This window comes from Haliotis rubra, unplaced genomic scaffold, assembly GCF_003918875.1.
Source record: "Haliotis rubra isolate DU_JTF1 unplaced genomic scaffold, ASM391887v1 Scf770, whole genome shotgun sequence".
In the NCBI taxonomy this organism is placed as follows: domain Eukaryota; kingdom Metazoa; phylum Mollusca; class Gastropoda; order Lepetellida; family Haliotidae; genus Haliotis; species Haliotis rubra.
Window position 1 is genome coordinate 234,597 of NW_025767491.1, and position 21,203 is coordinate 255,799.

Below are 21,203 nucleotides of genomic sequence, written 5' to 3' on the forward strand. Positions count from 1 at the left end.
GAGTACACTGCCACTAAAGTGCGTTTACATTTCAGTGTAATTAGGGAGCCAATCCCGTCATGATCTTTTCCTGAATACTAAAAATATCTAAGTATGTCAAGTTAAAGACCTTTGTCTTGCTTTGCATTAAACACTTGGATATCCCTCGGTAAACATCCTTTATGAACTAGATGGAACCTTGACCCCTGACCTCGGAAACATATGTTTAAGGAAGTTTATTTCATAATTCGTGACCTCAATCTTCAATCTCCCTCAACCATATGTCAGAACCAATTGAATACAAGTGGTGCTACAGATATGAAGTTTTCACTTTACACACATTCTCTTGCCTTCCGTGACGCCCACATTCATAAGATCCGCCCAGGGGGTCATGAATGTTAAACACGGTCAAGTGATTACGAAAACCAAAGTTATGGTGATGAAAAGCTGTTGTAATTTATATTTTTATGGAAATCAATGTCCATCAGTTACAAGTGAGAACAGGTTTCGTAACAAAGGTGGCTTTACAAATATGAAGTCTCCACACACAGTTTTCCCCGAATGAATACTGGCTGTTCTTGTAATTTGAAATTATATTGTTTAATTTTAAATATCCAATAGGTCAGCAGTTTGGGGTGACCACTGACGACCATTACATACATGTCAACTAATAGGATGTAGTTACAGTCTATAGGGGCGGTGGGGTAGCCTAGTGGTTAAAGCGTTGGCTCGTCACGCCGAAGACCCGGGTTCGAATCCCCACATGGGTACAATATGTGAAGCCCATTTCTGGTGTCCCCCGGCCGTGATGTTGCTGGAATATTGCTAAAAGCGGCGTAAAACCAAACTCAGTCAGTCAGTCAGTCAGTCAGTCAACTACAGCCTATATGTGTAGCATTATGGTCAACTGTGAATATAGAAAAGGAAAAAACAACATTCCATGGTCACAAGAAATCTGTCATTGTAAGATTCCGTCTATATCACAAGAAATCTCTGCCATCATTGTACGGTTCCAACTGTATCATGAGCATAAATGAGAACCTCTGTTATAATGATGATAGCAGATACTCGCGAAAACTGTTTACGTTATATCACAAAAATAATTGACTGATAAAACATAAAACGCTTCAATCTGGTAGCGATCCCTTATAACCTCGGGCAGTGGGGTAGCCTAGTGGTTAAAGCGTTCGCTCGTCACATCCAAGACCCGGGTTCGAATCCCCACATGGGCACAATGTGTGAAGCCCATTTCTGGTGTCCCCCGCCGTGATATTGCTGGAATATTGCTAAACGCGGCGTAAAACCACACTCACTCACTCCCTTATAACCCATTCAACCGTAGAGGTCTCCAATGTCTCACCGTGTAAAAACACACGGTAGGCATGGCAATAATTGCAAGTTAAGAAGTATGCTTTAACTATCATATTCAGTAATCATTTTATAACTCGTAAAAACAGCTTACTTGCCAAGCTAGACTAAACTTACCTTATGCATATCTGAACCTAAACACTAGTAACGTCAGGAACGAACTGAACGTCTTAATCCACGTTGAATACAACACTGACGGTGGGCCCGCTATACACATCTGAATCCTACACACCTCCGATCCACCGACACATTCAGTGTTAGACCACAGCGTTGGTCACAAGGGAAACGCATATGTAAATACAATTCAGTTTGCTTCATCCAGTATCAAGTGGGAATTCATACTGGTTTAATATTTGTTAACAAGTCGACGCAAAGAGAACTCGTCACGTCCACAGGTGGGATGGGAGGTGTTTGTTCCGCCTCATAACGGCCAACTTACGTCAGTATCTCACGCTGGACTTATCGTGGTATGCTGTGGTGTCCTGTTTCAAATGTTACAGTAAAACCTTGTTTGTCTGGACACTGTTTATCTGGACACCCGGTGTTTTGGTGATTATCGGTATATACACAACATGCATTATTGCGTAACCAATTTTTTGGTGTTAACTGCGAACGCATTAATCTGAAAAGGGGTTAATCTGGGAAGTTTTTCATCCGACTCGTATTAATCTGAAAATGGTTTCATTTTAAAAGCGGTCTCACTACATGAAACTGTTTAAGTTTTAGTGTGGTTACCAGTACTAGTGTGCATATTTAAGTGCGGTTATTTGAGCGTGAAAATCTCGCATCAACTCTAATATTTCAAGATTCCTGTTGTTCGTTGGAAATGTCAAGATACTTAGACAATAAAAAAATCTTTACTTACTCTTCGAACGAAAACAGTTTTACATAAGTTTTAATGATAAAATAATATTTGTTTTGTTAAATGAGAACTACGAATTCTTCCTTTGTCTTGATTAAGATTACCCACTGTTATTACTTATCAGGGCCCTTTTCACAAAACGATATCAGCGTCATAGTGATCGTAACCCCCATACCTTAACATAGGCTTACGATAGTCGTAGCGGTATGACAAACTTGTGAAACAGGACCAAGGACAAAGTCGGTTCAAATGATAATATTATACGATTGTACAACTGTGAAACACCAGTTTATCGTAGGTTTGTAAATTGGTACATATAGTTTGTTTGACATATACCATAAGTACATTTCAGGCGCGTAGCAAGCCATTTTTTTCGTGTAAGCCCGATAGGTTACAAAGCTTCATATTTAGATAATATTGAGGACTTGCCCAGCATTTTTAGTAACAATCATGTGTAAGACCGGGCTTTTTTTTTATTATGGTAGCTAAGCCCCTGCATTTGCATCAGTAACTGAAAATGGTTTTACCATTCTTTGAGGAGGGGACACGAGAAATGGGCTTCACACGTTGTACCCATGTTGGGAATCGAAGCCGACCCTTCGTCGTAACGAGCGAACACCTAAACCATGTGCATTTGGCTACCCTAGACTAATGCTTAGTCTCTGAATATATCATTTTGATTGTAACAAATAAATCTATTTAAATTAAAAAGGAGCCCAAGGGAGATGCAGAGATTCTGTCTGAGGAAATCTACACTTGCTTCATTTAGGGCTTTAGCATTGCAGAGAGGGTTAGGCAGTAGGTCAAATAATGTGGTTCAGGGACTGTGAGGCAGACTATTGGCTACCCCTTATTTATATCAGCGTTTGGTACATCTTACCTGCCATGAGTCCTAAATTCAACTTTCAAAGGAATTTGTACAGCACGTTATTCGAGGAAGACAGACTGGCCATTTTACATTCATCAGGGGCGGTGGTGTAGCCTAGTGGGTAAAGCGTCCGCTCGTCACGCCGAAGGCCCGGATTCGATCACCCACATGGGTACAATGTGTGAAGCCCGTTTCAGGTGTCCCCCGCCGTGATATTGCTAAAGGCGACGTAACACCATACTCACTCATATCTGCAAAAATCTTCCCTTACCCCTGAACACTACCGTTCAGTTGTGATACATATAGCGGAGAAGGTTTAAGAGGAGAGAGTGTTTCAAGAAGGACACGCGATACCAGTAAACAGGTGTCTTATATCTGCTTATTCCATTATCTCTATTTTTTAGATGTTGTATATATCTGGAGAAGAGGTTTAACATTTGCTAGCGTCCGGACAACTCTATTTCTCAACGATATGTCGCTCGGATGTGCCATATCTTATATTTCTCCACAGGTTCCTGCTAGAAACCCCTTATCGAGGTAATAAGTACACGGCTTTTTTCTAAACTAACGACCTCGTAAAATGCTCTGGTAAACGCAACGTTGCGTGTATCTCCACTGTGTTGACAGTCGAGGAAAGCTATATCTGAACGTGGTACATGATCCTACTCCTTGAGTTTTTGTTCCTGTCTTAAATACATGGGTGTAATGTTTCCCCTCGAAACGAACGGATCTGATAGCTATTTAGAAAGGCTCCATAAGGTCCCCAAGTCAGAACTTCTCGCCCCTACCATGGTGAAGGGCGGTTTGGGAAAGCGATCTCGCAGTAAATCACACGAACACTCCTTGAAAAAAGTGTATTGAGTTGAGTTGGCCCTTGCTCAACTCTATGCTTCATTTACCAGTATAACTAGATCGCGTTGAGATGACTTGCAAATGCTAAATAGATTCTAAAAAACGATTATGACTGATTTATAATAGTTGTGACGCACTAATTATCATCCGTCAGCTTGCTCACAAAATGACTTTAATCATAGTTAGACGTGCACTCTACGACACCTATTTGATGGCGTAGTGAAAAAAAGAAAAATACAAATGTATGTCATGGTATTAAATTCAGTCATAAAATATATAAACATACGACCCAACACAAGCATGTATATATTACGAGATACATATCTACAGTGGAAACTTGATAAGTAAAATTTCATGAGAAGAGGTTTAGTTAGTTAAGCGGTATTGTTTACTTATCCGAGGTTAGTCAACCTGACTCTAATAGTGATAATTAATGAAGAAATTTGCCGGGACCAATGAATAGTGTTTACGTATCAGGGTGCCGTTGTACAAAACAACCGTAGCGCTAAGCCTACCTTAAGTCTACGTTAAGGTATGGGAGTTACGTTCATCTTAGCGCCAAGATCGCTTTGTACAACGGCACCCTTGTCTGTTTAGTTAAAGGTCTTTACTGAGCCACTGTATTTGCTGCACACTGTAGTAAATATTACGACCCGTGAAGATCCGGGTTAGAAGTGATCTTTAGCAACCCATGCTTGTCGTAAGAGGCGTCTAACGGGATCGGGTGGTAAGGCTCGCTGACTTGGTTGGCACATGTCATATGGTATCCCAACTGCGTAGATTGATGCTCATACAGTTGATCCCTGGATTGTCTCGATTATTTACAGACCGCAGCCATATAGCTGGAATATTGCTGAGTGCGGCGTTAAACAACAAACCAACTAAATATTACATTAAATACTCACTATTAATCAAACGGAACGCCGATGCTCATGCACCAATGTGGACCCTGAAGACACTGAACCTTCTTACAGCTAGACTGATGCGTTCTACTTAATGTCAACAGATATACAACTTACAGTGATGGCAAAACGTGCTCCCCAGATCCGGCCTACAGATCCGGCCTGAAGATCCGGCAGTCGGCACACGGCGACGAGAGACACTATCTTTACAGTATGCACACTATTAGAGAATGATGTATGATGCTGACGCAAGGAAACTGTATGCAACACCGATCCCGGGTCATCCCGGCTATTCTGGGCATCTTAGCTACGCACATGCGTAAAAGCAGCCGAATGCATATATTTTATCATGGAGGAAATAACACTCGTATGACATTATGACGTGCGTATTTCAATAGGACTCTTTATACACGGAGGTCGCGGGAAGGGCATGTTTTACTCTAATTAGCTTCCTTCTCATAAGATTACTAGGGAAATAATATTCACTTCGGCTTTGGTTAGTTATTTGTTTACGTATCATCACTCTGTAATCCACACCGTTTTGTATTGTGTCGGGAAGTATTGGCTTAAACCATTCATTCTAATAGTTATACGGTTGCAAAGTGCTATTCAGTAAATTGTTATATTGCTATAATGCATTTAAAAAGAGACATTAGAAGGTCTGATAGTTGTTATGTTTATTCTAAGGGAGGATGAGGTAATATATACGTCACAGACCACAGAGTTCAGTCAGGGACACAGTTAAATCGTAGTGTCCCACTTTCCTGACAATGTGGTTTCCGCCATCAACTGTTTGATGTCCACGCTATACTAGAAACATCTGAATCAATACCAGGGTGGAGGGATTCATGTATCTGTATTGGGTCAATGCACTCAAATTCTCCCGCTACACTCATTGCATCACATAAAATATTATTTTATGTAATGAGTATAGCGGGAGAATTTCCTAAAAAATCCATTTCTTCACCGATCACGTTCACATTTGAAATATAAGTTACTCATAACATATAAAAAACAGCATACGGTTGCAAAAATCTGGATTTGTATTTTAAAAAATAACAGAAACGTCGCTATTGTACAATAAAGATGTTGATCATCCATAAAGACTTGTCATTCCCATATGATCAGTGATTCATTCAAGGCTCTAAATATCTTTCATCAAAATATACAGTTCCCTACACTGCCACAGGACCGTCATATTGCCCGCAAGGACTAATATTTCGGGGATGTCCGGGGATGTCTGTGAGTCGAGGTAAAACCTGGCTATTGTAGAATAGGGATATAACGAATTAGCAGGAACAGAAGGATTCAGCTTGTTACGTACTCGTAGTCATCACTGAAGCATTACATGGGCGAGGTGAGGTGAAATGGGGTTTAACGTCGTACTTGAGAATATATCGCTCATATCACGATGTGCATGCGTGTGTGTGTGTATGTGCGGCTGCTTGTACTAGCCCAGACTGAAGCTGGTTTTATAGTTCTAGCTCACTGAGATACCATGCCGCAGTGAAGCATGAATACCCCCCCTCAGACACAGTATACTGACTCCGAGCCGACCAGTCCTTGTTGTACCCATTAATGCCGAGCGCCAGGCAGGGACCAACAAGTACCATATTTTAACGTCTTTTTTGGTATGACGTGGTCGGGGATCGAACCCGCGACCTTCCGCTCTCTGGGCGGACGCTCTAACCACTACACCACGGAGGCGGTCCATTACATGGGCATGTAGGGTGTCAAACATATGCGAACATGCTTAACTGTGTCTGAGCATGCTGACAATGTGATTAACTAGGGCATTATGTTGGCAGATAGATTGTCTTGCTATATAAAGCGTCTCAGGAACCGGTATTGCGATATATACGTTTTTCGATACGTATTACGATATATTGGGAGCAAAAGAGTCTGTCAGCGACACTGATCGTACACGCAGATCCTATTTTCTGGATATTAACTGAGTGAGTGAGTTTAGTTTTACGACGCTTTTAGCAATATTCAAGCAATATCACGGCGGGGGACACCAGCAGAAAATGGGCTCTGGATATTAAGGCCTGAGAAATATATGTTACGGTTCTGATAACAGCGATATCAAAGTTAGATCTTCAAACTTGAACAAGTAAGATCATTCTAACTCAGCGGCTATTCCTCGGGAAATCCCCGGGCATTTCTTAAGAAATCATTGGGATTTCCTGAAGAATGCCCGGGAAACTGACTGCAGAGGTTTTCTCTGTGAAGAAGAACCCATCCGAACAGCAGACTGACGTCACTGGAGGTTTATAACCAAGTATAACTTTGTCTAGCTATTACTGAAAAGTAGCATCAAATATCCTTCTCGGTTTTGTTTAAAAATGTAAGCCCTTGGCCTCATGAAACTGGGGCGAGCCTTCCCAATTTCTCACTGCCGTTGTCTTACTTTTTCAAACAAAACCTCCGAGTCGGTTTTGATCCTTCACGTATAAAATAGTTAATTCCAGAAGCAACTTTTGCGTTAACATCCTCCGTTTTCCGAGGAGATCTCTCAGTTGTAATGCTTTGTATACACCAAAGTGATACTTGTCACAAACCGAAACATGAGTCTTATTAACCTATTCAGACAATGACCTACTTTTCAGCCGATCCGAATTTTCTCCCGTGAAAGTGAAAATAGACATCACAAATAACTATGGTTACACTGAAATCCAATTCCTTGTTACATAAGAAAATAGTAAGTAAAGATGAATTGTAATTTTAAACTTTAATGAGATCGTATTTTTATATTTTATGGCGAGGTGTAGGCAGTATGACCTTAACTAAGAAGTCACAGACTGCCCCACAGACAATGCATCGGGCTTACTGGTTACACCTGTTATGTGCTTTTTGTGCTTATTCAATGTAGTTCTGTAACGCACAATGTGATTGATGTAATATCAAGTCCGTACCAGACCGCCAAACGTTTCTAGCGGCAGAGCCTCGTTTTGAGATGTCCACGATTTCCAGGTTTCTGTTTGTCAGAGCTCGCTGTACGACAGAGCCCGCTGCACGACGTGTTTGCAAGGATTAGATGGAGCGTAGTGTTGCAATATACAAGAGCTTAGATGTATCAAATAATACTGATTAATATTTATGTATCCAGTTAAGTGAAAGTTAGACTCAAAATTCTGGACTGGTTAGTGTACTAAGCTGCGCAATAGGACGGAACCCAGTCAACAGGCAACGAGACTGTTGTGTAATCAATGTTTTGACTTGGAAACAATTCGTTTACAACAGCGATTTATTTCTACTAGATAAACTTATTTGAAACCATGAATTTGTCCCGATCATTGTCACTCTGTCTTTAAGTACACATCGGCATATCCATCTATCTGTGAGTGTACAGCAGTAAATTGGGTACCCGTGAGGATGTGCTGGCAATGTGAGTGTTTAGTTCCTTACGCCTAACAGGCAGTATGACGCCCAAGGAGTTGAAAAAGTATCGGATAGTACGATTGTGTCCTATGACCGGGGATAGTAATGTACGTAGCGCCGTGAGCAGGCAATGTGCCTGGATACGAGCGCCACATAAGCAGACTATTGCTATTACGTGCGTACGTGCGTATGTGCGTGTATGTAGAGGAGGTAGAAATATGTCTTTGGCTTTTGGCACCCATATCAAATATAACTTACTGATGTGACTGAATTACCACAGGATATATATTATCCAGTTGTATGGGAATTTGTGAAAACGTCTAAAATATATTATATAAGATACCGTGTGACATACGTCGTAAATAAAGTCCTACAGCATGAAGTACGACCCCTGGAAGACGGAAGAAAGAGATACAGTTTAACCCATGGTATCAATTCATTTATTGTTGTTTATCATGAACATTGCAGACCTGAAGTGATGAAACTTCCTCGTAGTTCCTCTTTCGTTTCCATACAGAGTGGCCATACTGGTTCAAACAACAATCAAATCTGGCTTAAAGGCACAATGTCACACCACATTTCTCTAAAACGACATAATGCATTCTCTCAATAATACTATTGCTGCTCATGTTGTTGATCACTGGATTGTCTGGAATATTGGTGAGTGCTGCGTAAAACTAAACCTTCTCACTCACTCACTCTCAATGATACTAGCAATAAGCCCTCAGGGAAGCTACCACATAATTAACACACACACACACACACAGACACACACACACACACACATTACGTATTTAGATTACAATATTGAATTAAAAAGTTAGAATAAATTAATGTAACGTTGCATTAAATCGACTCTCGCGCCCTCTACCGGCCGAACATTATTTCAAGCGAACCCCATAGAGTTATGTCCCTAGGAACGCTGTTTACGAAAACCAGTTCAATAAACACCGACAACACCGCGTGCGACAGCTTTCGATGTATTATTATGCAAGTGTTCCCTGTTTGGAAGCTGTTCGCATATCTTGTTCAATTATCGATTTCAGGCAAGTCGTAAGGGACAATAAGTCTTTTATTGCATCAATTGGAAGCTAAAGTGGGTGCATATGCTCCAATATTTATAATATTGGCCAAAACATTGTCGAAAATATGTGACATTGTGCCTTTAAGGAAGTCGGTATAAGATGACCTTATTGGGTACGTAGTGGTATTATTGTCTGTCTGACAGTCCTTGATTCTTATTTCCTCTTCCGGTCTTAACTGTAAGGCCTACATGAACTCAAAACTTTCCATACGTCAAACTCTAATCTCGCTTGGGTTCCTTTTCAATTTAAATGCATTTCCCTGTTTCAATCAAAATTATACCTTTAAGAAATTAAGCTATATTACTTCATATATAACACGTACCATTTACATACATTTTGTTATTCACGCATTACTCAAGTATTTTTTGTTTCAACCAACAGTCAGCTATAAAACATCATTAGTGTTTTGCATGCTAAGAGTGAGTGAGTGAGTTTGGTTTTACGCCGCTTTTAGCAATATTCCAGCTATATCACGGCAGGGGACACCAGGAAGGGGCTTCACACATTGTACCCACAAGGGGAATCGAACCCGGGTCCACCCCACAGGAGATACAAGAGAATTTAGCACTATAGGTGTCTGAGAGTAGACAGTACTTGTGATTGATAGCATCAGTCACGTCCAAATTGTTGGGTCACAATGACAAAGTTGGTTCAGGTGACACATTTGCCTACTCTAACGAACTCTGGGGCTCGGGATGAATCATTGGATGAGTCAAAACAGCACAAAACTTCTTTTACCATGCTACTTCTAGAAGTTGGAACCAATATTTTAATTACATAATATCACTTGCTTACATTTAATATCGAGCACGGGTTAACACTGTTTATCGAGACTTCAGTATCGATTGAGTAATATTCTGAATCATGCGCTTACCCTCCATGAGTCTCTACAGGCTGGTAATACACAGATGAGAGACATGCCAAGCATTTAGAACTGAGGGAGAATAAATCTCATCCAAGTGGTATTAGACTATAAAGAATCACATCCAAGTGGTATTAGACTATATCAACATCCGTGAAAAAACTGGAACGTGTTCGGACTGAGTCAGTGGAGATTTTCCAATAAAGTTCTCGTCCCACACGCAGGCAGTCTCTGTGATCTGGTTCCAGCGACTCCTGCAAGTGTGCAAGGCTGATGTGTACCTAATGGAGCAGAACTGGTGTGGGTGCGTGATGTCCCTAACGCTATTATCCTATCATGTTTCGCTTTCAATGGCTTTCTGGAATGTTTACTTTAGACAGAGGTGTTCGGTGTTTCAGTTTTGTGTTAACTCGGCCAGGTGGCTGAGAGATTTAATTTTCTCTGTTTATCTGCTGCTGTACTGATTCCTAGACAGATGCCAGGGTGAAGAGACGTGTCTTATCTTAAACCCTTACGGTCTCAATCACCACGAAATTACCATCTTATGAGTGAAGTGAGGGCACAGTCAGACAGCAGGGTACAAACACAAAACGGGTGGACGGTTTCCTACTTGACCGGAAGTGAGTGAAGGTCAAGGTCAAAAACTGCAAAACACATACTTGCTGACACATCCGAAGTTTCGAATTACGTTGTCGAATGTTTCCAGGACGACAAAGTAGAATTGATCTAAGGTGCTGGGTGGATACGGGTGGATGATGATGATTTTTATGGTGTAGCATGAACAATGTGATTGGAACCCCACCCCCACCCACCCCCAAAAAAAGGAAAAAAAATTTATGTACAAAGTAAGTAATCCCCCTGCATGTCATGTACAAAATCAATGACACCCCCTCCCCATTTCCATAATTTTTAAGCATAACACATTGATATTTTTATGTACAAAATTGCTGCCACCCCACCCCCAGTACTTGTGTACAAAATTGCTAACCCCCTACCTCCCCAGAACAAAATGGGTGCCCCCCACCCCTTTTAAAATCATCATCATCCCCTAGCCATAAATTATGAACGGTCCCTAAGTTTTAATCCCTTTTAATTGATCTAATCACATAATATTAAGAGTCTTCTTCATCTGCATAGTTGATAGTGTGGCTTAATTATTATGTTTATATTATGTTTTTACTTGACAATGTACTAGTATATGTGTAACAGCTTTCCCAAATTTGTTCACTCAACCATGTAATTGTTTTTTTCAAGTATGGGACACCGTTCTCTCGGGTAATGTATACAGCTCTACTGTATTCACAGAGTGGACGGAAGTGTGTATACATTGAATTACGAGCTACTACTGGCTCAGTTTCAGGTTGAAAGGTACACACCAACAGGCTTTAACTCCTTGAACTCAAACAATTTGCAGAGCAAGATTAGATTACGACAACGATCTCTGATAGTAACGATTGGCCAACTAAAGACGGGTTGTTGCACTTTCAAGGGGAGATATCAATTTCGTTCAAATTAAGGTTATCTTTTCCCAAACAAGTTTAATTACGCAAATATATTTGACATTAATCATTTGGAAAGGGGGCATATTGTTCTTATCTATTTGTCGCTCAGGGTACATTATGTTTCCTTGAATTTGAGCGAACTAATCTCCTTGGCACCTGATATCCTTGTATGTGCTTTGTGCACGTGTTTGGCCCGTGCGGATCTTGTCATGCATGCGGCCTTTGCAATAAAGTTTGTTATCATTCGCCAAGCGAGAATACTCAAGGGACGACGATTTGGCGATAACTGGGTAGTAAAATCTCTTAGACTATTTGATCACCAAGTAACTTCCAAATGTTTCAGGGGCGGTGGGGTAGCCTAGTGGTTAAAGCGTTCGCTCGTCACGCCGAAGACCCGGGTTCGATTCCCCACATGGGTACAATGTGTGAAGCCCATTTCTGGTGTCCCCCGCCGTGATATTGCTGGAATATTGCTAAAAGCGGCGTAAAACTAAACTCACTCCAAATGTTTCAGGCTTGAGTATCGAACAAACGTTTGCTATGACAGATGCATATAACAAACATTGGAAGTTAAAGATGATTCAAGGTCCTGCTTATTGATCGCCTCTGTGGCCAAATTGACAGAGCGTCTGCCCGGTAAGTGGAAGGTCAGTGGTTCGAGCCCAATAGCTACATGAAAAGGAGACTTTTTCTTATCCTCCATGGCGCTCGACCACTGCCCAGCAGCACCGTTATATCTGTGAACAGTGTGCGGTATTCCGGCGTAAGTAATACTTTCTTCACTGATATATGGCAAATCATGTTAACATGAATCATGGCATCACGTGATACCAAACTGATTGTCGAACGTATTCCATGTTTTAGAGCACGGGTTTGGAACCTAAGACGAAGTCGGGGCGAAGTGAAATTTTATATCACGATCATAGGATTCTCGTGTGCCTAAGGGACGCAACTCTACACAGCCAACTGCTGCACGAGAAACGACTGGACAACACGTGTCTCCAGTTTTCATCAGTTTAAAATATAGTTTCCAGTAGGATGTTTTGATGGATGGACAATCAATATTTTTACAGTTATTCTGAACTTGTCACAATGAAATACCTATTTTAGTGTACAGTGAGTAAATTAAGTTTTATGCCGCTTTCAGTATTACGTCAGTCATGCCACGTGGGATGACACCAAGAAAGGCGTCATAGATTATAACCATGAGGAACTAAAACAAGACTTCGGCGTAACGAACCAACGCAATAGCCCATCGAAGAAGCATTCCTCTGACCATACATAATACTCGTGAGTGAGTGAGTGAGTTTAGTTTTACGCCGCACTCAGCAATATCCCACCTATATGGCGGCGGTCTGTAAATAATCGAGTCTGGACCAGACAATCCAGTGATCAACAGCATGAGCATCGATCTGCGCAATTGGGAACCGATGACATGTGTCAAAGAAGTCAGCGAAACTGACCTCCCGATCCCGTTAGTCGCCTCTTACGACAAGCATAGTCGCCTTTTATGGCAAGCACATGGGTTGCTGAAGACCTATTCTACCCCGGATCTTCACGGGTACACATAATACTCGTGGTGTCATGAAGATTAGAATAGACAAGAAAAGGGAGAACAAGATATGCAGACCTGTTGGCCTTCGGGAATCCCAAGCTTAAAACCGGGTTTTGAAAACAAGTGATCGAAGATATATGTGAGAAGAAACTCCTCAATATTTAAAAACATATTATTCTGAATTTAATATAAACTCATGTAGCAATATTAAGCTACATATTTTTTTAGTCTGTCAGAAGAATATATAATGCTTAGTGAAAAATGTTTAAAGACTATTTTGCTGTTAAAGTTGGTGAGTGTGTGAGTGAGTCGGGTTTCCAGCAATATCACGGCGGGGGACACCAGAAATGGGCTTCACACACTGTGCCCATGTGAGAAATCGAACCCCGACCTTCGGCATTACGAGCGAACATTTTAACCACTAGACTACCCATCTGCCTCTTGCTATTGAGGAGGTCTGTGATTCCTCCTCAGAATTAAGAAATTGAACAAGAACAGCTAATTGTCGACCTATGACATTGCTATATTTAATTATATATTAAATATTACATATCATTAAATACGTATACATCTATATATGATGTAATATAAATGATTCACCCGACTGTCAATCTGATATATGCTCATGCATTTTCATGCTTTTGAGGCGTATTTTTCCTGGAGATCTGACAAAAGAACTCTGCACGTGGGAAGATGTAAGCATACCCAAACAATCTGCTATCACACCTAGTCTTTAAAAAAATCGTTTTGGGGGCCCTCGTTAGAAAAAAAAGATAACAAAATTAGTGGATTTTAAAGAGACATAACCGTGTTTACCGTCACTATGTAATTATACGTACTTAGATTTGTCCACTTTCGAACGACAACATCACGTCAGTTGGTATCAGGAAGGGGATTCGTCACGTGTTCACACAAAGCCACTCGGAAATACGCAATTACCTTTTCATTACAATGGAATGACAGCAGGTTTCAGACTCTTTTGTTACCGATGACGCTGAAGTTAGCAAGTTTGACTTCCCCTACCCAGTTCGGCTAATGCGGTGTCTTTTCGTCCACGTGTTGATTGGTGTCTAGTTGTCTATTGTCCGATGACGCTGACGTTAGCAAGTTTGACTTCCCCTACCCAGTTCGGCTAATGCGGTGTCTTTTCGTCCACGTGTTGATTGGTGTCTAGTTGTCTATTGTTACCGATGACGCTGACGTTAGCAAGTTTGACTTCCCCTACCCAGTTCGGCTAATGCGGTGTCTTTTCGTCCACGTGTTGATTGGTGTCTATTGTCCGATGACGATGACGCTGACGTTAGCTAGTTTGACTTCCCCTACCCAGTTCGGCTAATGCGGTGTCTTTTCACCCACGTGTTGATTGGTGTCTAGTTGTCTATTGTCCGATGACGCTGACGTTAGCAAGTTTGACTTCCCCTACCCAGTTCGGCTAATGCGGTGTCTTTTCGTCCACGTGTTGATTGGTGTCTAGTTGTCTATTGTCCGATGACGCTGACGATAGCAAGTTTGACTTCCCGTACCCTGTTCCGCTAATGCGGTGTCTTTTCACCCACGTGTTGATTGGTGTCTAGTTGTCTATTGTCCGATGACGCTGACGTTAGCAAGTTTGACTTCCCCTATTCTGTTCGGCTAATGCGGTGTCTTTTCGCCCACGTGTTGATTGGTGTCTAGTTGTCTATTGTCCGATGACGCTGACGTTAGCAAGTTTGACTTCCCGTACCCTGTTCCGCTAATGCGGTGTCTTTTCACCCACGTGTTGATTGGTGTCTAGTTGTCTATTGTCCGATGACGCTGAAGTTAGCAAGTTTGACTTCTCCTACCCTGTTCGGCTAATGCGGTGTCTTTTCGTCCACGTGTTGATTGGTGTCTAGTTGTCTATTGTCCAATGACGCTGACGTTAGCAAGTTTGACTTCCCCTACCCTGTTCGGCTAATGCGGTGTCTTTTCGTCCACGTGTCATCATGTACGTGTTTGAGTTGCAATTTGACGATCCTCTGAAATTCACATCATGGTGGACATGGCTAGACGAACCAGTGATTAATGTTAAAAGCAAGGCTCTATAACACAATCAACCAATCTCCTCCCTTGGCAACCTGCCCCAAACAATCCCATGTTGAAGGAACAGTTTTAACCCGGGAACATCAACGCCAGGGTTCCAAACCTCTGGGTAAATTGATAAAACAGCAATCATATGTATTTGTGTGATATTACGAGGTGTGTTTTTATGCCGCATTAACTGAAGTGCAGTTCTATTGGTTATATGCATGTGTACCTTTTGGTGAAATCCACGAACACGACAAACCAGTGTGTGAAGTGTCAACGGTCATAGGGTTCTGTCACACCTAAGGGACGCAACTCTTCACAGAAAACTATAGTAACTAAGGCGACAGGGCCACTCCAGTATTAAAGGTTCAGCCTCAGGTTCTGAATCTCCGACTTAACATCAGCTCCTTTTTAATTCATATAGGATTATTTGATTCCATTAAAATCCTACATTTTCTAGATAAGGTTGACTAAGGGTTAATAGACCATCTTCCTCTTTATCAGTGACGGCTATGTCTATTCCTACCGACACTACAGATGGACGAGACAAACATGTGGTCAATGGTGTGATCATCGACTGCAGCAGCCGTCTTTCACAAACCGTGTCTGAATCTCTCAGCTTAGTCTGTCTTACAGTCCCTGAACGACATTGTTGTCCCTACTGCCATTATTTTCCCTGCAATGCTAAAGCCCTACATGAAGCAAGTCTAGATTTCCCTAGGTTCAGGCTGATTGTCCCAACTCACTGGGGCTCCTTTTCAATTTATTTTGTTACTATCAAAATTATATAGATTCGGGGACTAAGCGTTAGGCTACTCTCAGCTCATCTGGGCTCCTTTTCCGTTGAAATGGTGCTAGCTATTATACAATTTCAGAAACCAAACGTCTGTCTATTAGACGTATATGAACGCAATCAAGCACAACATCCAGGTAGCAAACTGACACAGCTATAAAAGCAGTGCTCAGCCAGGCGCTCGATCGGTATGCTGACATTACTACAAGTATGCACGTTTCCATTATCGGCACATGTAAACGTGCATGCCTCGATGTACTGCTAGTGTGTTTCGCCCTCATCCTTCCCTACTCTTTTATCCGATCTGTATACTTGAATATACACTGATATTTATAAACATATTAATACATGGCTTAGTATTGATTAGACTAGCATGGCGTCCCTGGTTATAACGTCAACCTGGATAAAACAAACAAATCTTCCTGGACTGGTGTTTGTGTTATAACCAGAGTAGCCTAGTGCCTGTAATTCTATACAAGTATATATCAAAGTACTATAGTTTGTGATTTCGTATCACGAATAAAAAGAATCATTATTAATTAACCACTTTAAAAGGCATAATATGATCAGTGACTTTCGGTCGTTGTGAAGTACGGGCAAAATATGGTTACACTTAAAACCTGCCTTTGCCCAAAACATTAAAAAACGTAACTTGACTAAAACAGTTTCCGAAACACTTCAAACTCAGAAAGTCAAAAACAACATCTTTTAGGATCCTATGAAATACATTCTTATTTGTTTCATTTTTATCCCAAACTTTCATTTTTTGCGAGGTGTATGTAGGAGACTTTGTGGCAATTTATATCATATATATTATTTACACAAATAATAAGCTTAACTGAAGAAGCTCCAAAAATCGATATAATATATTTCAGATTAATGTCATCACCTACAACATGACTTATAACTTCTTGAACAGCAGTGGTGTCTTATCTTTGATATAACTGAACAACGAACTTATCGAAGACGATTACAGTTTAATCAATGTTTGCAAAAGGGTAAGAAAATCATATTTGAGATTTCCGTAATGACATTGGTTGTCGCGTCAATGCATTCCCATTATTTAATTCAATAAATTCACGGTAGGTTTCAAAACGTATGGTAAGGATAGAGCAACCTACTACTTTAACTGAGTGGTAGACACACATATATAACGTATGCAGTATTATTCAATATTACATGTATAAGTACATACCCTGTGTGAGCGGAGCTCTCTCTCTGTGTACAGATGGACTTTATACAGATCGCCCAAGCCCAACTCTTCCCTTGTCAAAAATCAATTTTATCAGATGCAGACGTGCACTCATCGGCGTGCCACGACCCGGCTTGGAAGATGCACATCTATGCAAACACTGGCAGTCAGCCCACTGCAGGAGAGGTGGAGGGCGCCGATTGTCGACAAACGTTATTACCGTAACTACCTTAATAAACAGCCCAATGCAGGAGAGGTAAAGGTCGATGCTTGTCGGCAAACGTCATTAACGTTACTGCCTTAATAAACCAGTACACTATAGGAGAGGTGGAGGGCGCCGATTGTCGACAAATGTTATTACCGTAACTACCTTAATAAACAGCCCAATGCAGGAGAGGTAAAGGAGGATGCTTGTCGGCAAACGTCATTAACGTAACTGCCTTAATACACTAGCACATTATAGGAGACGTGGAGGGTGAATCCTGTCGATAAATGTTATTATCGTAAATTCCTTAATAAACACCCCAATGCAGGTGAGGTAAAGTACGATGCTTGTCGGCAAACGTCATTGACGTAACTGTCTTAATAAACTAGCACATAGTAGAAGACGTGGAAGGTGACGCCTGTCGACAAAATGTTATTACCGTAACTACCTTTATAAACTAGCACATTGGAGAAGACGAGGAGGGCGCCGATTGTCGACAAACGTTAATACCGTAACTACCATAATAAACTAACACACTGCAGGAGAGGTGGATTGTGACGCCTGTCGACAAACGCTATCAATGTAATTACTTCAATACACAACCTAAGACGGTATTGGAAAACTTCAGGGCAAAGGTGAGGTGAGGTGAAATTGGGTTTAACGTCGTGCTTGAGAATATTTCGCTCATATGACGACGTGCATGCGTGTGTATGTGTATGTGCGGCTGCTTGTACTAGCCCAGACTTAAGCTGGTTTTATAGTGCTAGCTCACTGAGATACCATGCCGCAGTGCAGCATGAATACCAGGGCAAACGTTAGTATTGTAACTACCTTGAAAATTAACACACTACAGTGATAGGAGACGCCTGTCTAAAAACGTTAATCCTATCGACCTTAAGAATCCGTCCACCGTAGCAGTTGAAGGTTGGAGGGTGAACAGGAAATTCATATTATTTTCTGCATTTGACTGCAGTCTTACTGAAATACGATCGCTTACTCTGAACCACCTCCTAACCGCACTGCATCTGACAAGAATAGTTAATTAAATAGTCCTTACTATAATATGCACGGTAATCACGATCTACGTGAATCCAGTTATTGTTTTATATATAACCACACGTCATAACACAATACTGTAAGTCGTTTACCTTACTTAGAGTATGTACGGTAGCTCCTAGTCAAGTGAAACTTCGTCGGTCTCTCGAGTTACCAACACATTGGGAAGGGTTGGCCTTGTATCAATCATTATTTGCTATGAGGATAACTTTGTTGGATTTAATTTCACACTGACAGTGTGTGAATCGTTGTGAGGGTATTTTTCGTTAATCGTTACACGGCATCACTTCCTTCTAAGCCTACAGGTGTTACATTCCAACTCCATCTAAACAAAAACACTGCGCAGTTGGTGCCAAATGTTCAAAGCAGATTTTAAACCCCAGCGCAGCATGTGGTTCCTATACAATTTTAATGCTAAGAACTGGAACAGAATAGAACATTTGCAAACCTACTTAACCTCAATGCTGGTTCGTTCCTTCACTTGTTCGTAGACTTTGTTTCATTACCGTTTTAGGAATCTCCATTTTTTTTAGCTTGTCAACATCGACCTCGACAGAAAGCATAAACACGTAGGATATTTGATAGTGGTGATTTGCAGTAATTACGAGCGGGCACAGTCGTATAATTACGACAGACGCTGAACAAACTGATTGTAGTTGACTGCCTCAACCAGCGTAGTGGGAGAGGAAGTAGCATAATGTCTTGGTTTACAATAGCGTTGTTTTTCATAATGCATAATTCATGAGTATAGATGAAATGGACGCTTTATATCGAATCTAACTGAAATTCAGATTGATTCAATCTAAACTTCAATGAATTTCTGTAACAACATAATTACATTTAGGCATTCCATGTATCCATTAGACATTACATATCGACACACTGCAGTTTCTGAATAGCAATGTCTCTCATAACATAATCAATATTCACGCACAAAAAGATGAATTTCAATGACAATCATATTTTTAAATCATCACAAGAAAATGTAAACATACATATTGTCTAGAGACAGTAAGAATGATGGTTACGCAAGTAAACGGAGCTGGTGAAATGTCTCACATGCTGCTCGAGCAGACGATATGGAAGTTACGTACCTGAGACCGACACATGTCTGTTATCACGAAGAGCGTGACAGTGCTGGCATTTCTCGGCGACAGACAAAACATTACATCCCAAACGACACCTGGAAGTATTCTTTTCCGAACATTCTACGTCCCATGGCGGTCATGGAGTCTCCATTTCCCAAGAACAAAGCACGGTCAATGGCGATTGTTTACAAAACAACTCCAGCTGACGCAGACGTACGTGCGAAGCAGACGACCAAACGGCATGACGGGGTATGCAGCAGAAGATACATCGCTATCAAAACATTCCGAGAAAGAAGGGAAAGAAATTCATTTGGAGCAAATTGATTCAATGTTTTCTTGCCAGCCAAGATGCTCGAATAACTTAGATAGGTTCACTATAAATAGAGTTAGTTCGTCGGTAGTCGAGTCGTGTTTCCAGGCAGGCGGGGGAAGAAGGGGTCACACTTCTGACTTTCTCATTTAACACTCTGCCATGAATGAAGCGAGGCTGAGAGTTCACTCTAACTTTTCAGGACAGATGGTTATTTTTAGGCCTCATCACTGATGAGATACAGGTGATTTTAACCGGCATTTGAACCATCATCTCGGCAGTTTCCGGACTGTCTCGGACGGAAATTGGGGAATTCTGTGCAAAATTGTCTTACTTGTAATTTCGTCAGAGCATGAGACAGAAAATCGAAACATGCATGAAGAAGTTACGTCCGTCGACGTCGTAGAGCAAAGAAGACGTAAAAAAATGAAGTTGTTTAAGTCCAGGCCTGAATAAACCAGACTGGCATTTAACCTGATTTGAGTTGGGATTGCTCAACATCTCTTGCCATAAATGCATTTTCTCCATGGTATTGAAAGACTGATATTAGAAAATTGAATCAGTTTCTGAAATCTTTACAGAAAAGGTTGGTCTGTAAACTGATTATGGCGTCTTACCCAGACTGAATAAAATATCAATTCCACTTGGTCTCTGAACTCGCGAAAAGCAATGGCTGCAATAGCTTCTAAAATGATTCACGCAAGCGACATTCGAAAGTTGTACTATGTCTGCCAAGTTTAAATATTTGTAGTATTTAATAAAACATAACATCAATAACAAATTGAATAATAAAATGGTATCATAATGGATCATCTTCCATTTTCCGATATGTCAGATAAATATATACTACATATAGTAGATTGGTATTTAGTTATTCTTGTCCAAGTGATACGTTTATATGGATGTAAACGTGATATCTGGCAAAAGGAACCAAATAACCTATTTATTATATAGTTTCTAACGGATAATATTTAGAAACTCAGAACAGCAGTTAACAGCGTATTCGAAATAGTTCCGGCATTGTGTTTATTTCACTCCAATGAAATACGGATATACATATTCAGATACATTTAGGTTTTTTTATCACAAAAACACAATATTGTCTTGTATAAAATACTGAGTGTTGAATTGCAGTTGTAATGGGACAAATGTACTAGTATTTACACGAGAACTATCATTATTCATGATAAAAATATAAAACATCAATTTCATAACATCAGGCAACATCTTTTCCGATATCTTGGATCGATATAGTGAAATATAATATATTCGACATTTACTGATATCAGTAGTTCAT

The 21,203-nt window shown here is 40.8% G+C and overlaps 1 protein-coding gene across 6 annotated transcripts in view; it reads right to left on the reverse strand.

The window, feature by feature from the left end:
- Positions 1-21,203, reverse strand: part of LOC124260639 (SH2 domain-containing adapter protein D-like) — a 72,802-nt gene that overhangs the window by 41,637 nt on the left and 9,962 nt on the right. Inside the window, exon 1 of one of the 6 annotated variants that reach the window (XM_046694969.1) lies at positions 19,603-19,784. The exons of 2 other annotated variants lie outside the window; for them this stretch is intronic. The gene's annotated coding sequence lies outside the window, so the exon portion shown is untranslated. 3 more of the 6 variants (XM_046694967.1, XM_046694970.1, XM_046694966.1) reach the window with 3 other exon arrangements.